The following is a 2,500-nucleotide window of genomic DNA, read 5'->3' on the forward strand; positions in this document are numbered from 1 at the left end:
TTCTCAGCTCTTTCATTGCAACTCACCACCCAACAATGGCCACCCTCCCTAGGTTTAAGATAATAGGGCTTGATGCCTAGCGGCTTCCTTTGACGGGTTGTCTACCGATCTCACCGGTTCACTCCCTTGAGGAATGTTCCTCGAGTCGTGATGCTTTGATTGTCGTCTTTCGAATGAAGGAGATTAATAGATTATTCTTTTGAAACATATTCTTTTGCGCAGCATTAGTCTTTTCTTTTCAGACTGCTGTTCAAATCTCTTTTCAGCTTCTGCCTAAAGAAAATGGTCAGATCAATCATAGTTAAAGGAGGAGTTTCACGGGAGAGAGTGGTTGTCAAAGACTCAAACGACTTCAGCAGACTTCCCGGTCACTAATCACGATCAGTCATTTTGACTCTCACTGCTAAAAATTATTGGAGAATCTTCTCCATCTTGTCTAAGTGCTGAGACACGCTCGTCCCCTCTTGCATCTTGCTTGGAAAAAACCGTTGCCGAAGAAACTTCATGTTTACCATTGTCACTGACTCATACATTCTCTGTGGAGTCTCCCAGATTTCTCATGCAGACTGAATGTCTCCCACTGAAACTAGTACCTTATCCTTGACCACCATTAGCACAGCTTCGAAGAACCTCTTTTTTTTACTGTCCACAACTATAGATGTGTTCATTTCTTTTTTTTTGGCTACAACGGGTACGCTCTCTATAAGATTTGCTCGGGGCTGTTCACTTTCACTTGGTCGCCTGGTATCTTTGAAACCTCTTTGCTTGCGGAGGCAGGAGTGCGTCTGAGAGAGCGCTTCGCGAAAGAATCGTGTGGCGCGGTGAAAGGTTTACCGTTGGGGTTTCCGGCCCCCTGGTCTTCACCTAATTGTGGAAGAGGGGAGGTGCATTGAGTATAAACTCTCTCTCGCGCCTTTAGCTTGTTCCTGTTCGTCTATTCGGGACGGGGCAGGCAGCCCACATACATGAAGAGAAGAAGAGAGGAGAGGGGGTTCCCTGAGATTAAGGTGTCAAGGCGGTCGAAGAAGGCCACAAGTGGAAGCAACCGATGCTTTGGTCATTCAGTTGACTCCGCCAGTCCGTGCTTGCTGTCATGCTGGCGCAGGGCTTTCGGCCTTACCTACTATTGGATTTGAACCAATGACTCTCGCCGTATGAAAGCGATACTCTAACCGCTGAGTCAAGTAGGTCAAGCTGAGTCAAGTCAGATAAAATAGACCCCTATCAGAGAAAGCGTTATCACTATACGAGAGATCGGCCTATTCACTCAGCTAGGGAATAAGACTAACCTAATTTCCCTATTCACTGAACCCAAGACTAAGGGCAAAGATAACTTCCTTTGCCCCCTTCCTTCAACTTATAGGATGGAACCCGGACTCCTAACTAAACCCTCTTCCTTCCGATTGATTGTCTCGATTTCACTGCCTTGGTTGGCCACCATGCCTACTTCTCTCCAATGCCTCCTTCTTAAACCCCTTCGTACTGCAATCCAATCAATCGATCGATCAAGAGGCTAATCTCTTTTGTTTGGGCCGGTAGCTAAAAGTCCTCGCCTTCTCTTGAACAAGGGAAGGGCAGCATAGCATTAGCTTCAATTGAACAAGCTCAACCTTGAAAAAGAAAGGTGGTAGGCCGAAGAACCGTTGAACGCTTCAACTTGGCCACTGAAGAAGGCGAAGGCTGGGCAAGAGACTAGGCCAACTTACTGCTTACTGCCATGGTTTAAGCTTTAGGCTCCATAGACGGAACTTTTTGTTAGGTATTAGGGAGGGGAGGACACCACTCAGCACCTAAGGTGGGGTTCAATGCCTAACAAAAACGGCCAAAAGAAAAAAAGAGATGTATGGCTGAGGGGAGGAGAGAAAGAACGCATGCATGGGGAGTCTGTCGGAGGTTCGATAATCTATGATAGGACATCTAAGGCTAAGGAAGAATGAAAGGAAGTCCATTACTGAGAGAAGTGGTGATCTCGTCTTGCTTGCTGGGAGAGAGAAAGCTTCCGGACCACCTTTTCCAGCCAGATAGCGAGCGATCACTCAGCAATGAACACTAACTGAAAGCGGCCGGGAAAGAGTAGCCATCCCTTACGGGAATCGAACCCGTGTCTTCGACATGAAAAGACGGTGTCCTAACCACTGGACGAAAGGGACCAAAAAGCCATTCTTCATATACCTCAGCTCCGAGAATAGAAGTGGTTCGTTTTGTTTCTATACGCAATTCAAGATTTCGTTTGTGTTCTGGCGATTTCTGATGTGAATTCGGCGGGTCGTCCCCCCTTCCTACGGGTTCCCCCACCAGAGCCCGCTTACGGCACGCATGACGCATGGTTACAACCTTTGCCTTAGCGTACAGCGAGTTATATAGAAAGCATGAACCACCTCGAACTCACTCGATCGATGGCTCATGGTTCTACGTAATTAGTAGGATCGAGTTTATACTCCAATCTAAGGTTTTTAGGGTTGTGAACTCAAGAGTACCGGTACGAGTTCTTTTAGTAAGG

The sequence above is a fragment of the Vigna unguiculata genome, unplaced genomic scaffold, assembly GCF_037176805.1.
Source record: "Vigna unguiculata cultivar grain cowpea cultivar isolate G323 ecotype 2 unplaced genomic scaffold, ASM3717680v1 ptg000282l, whole genome shotgun sequence".
Taxonomy (NCBI): Eukaryota; Viridiplantae; Streptophyta; class Magnoliopsida; order Fabales; family Fabaceae; genus Vigna; species Vigna unguiculata.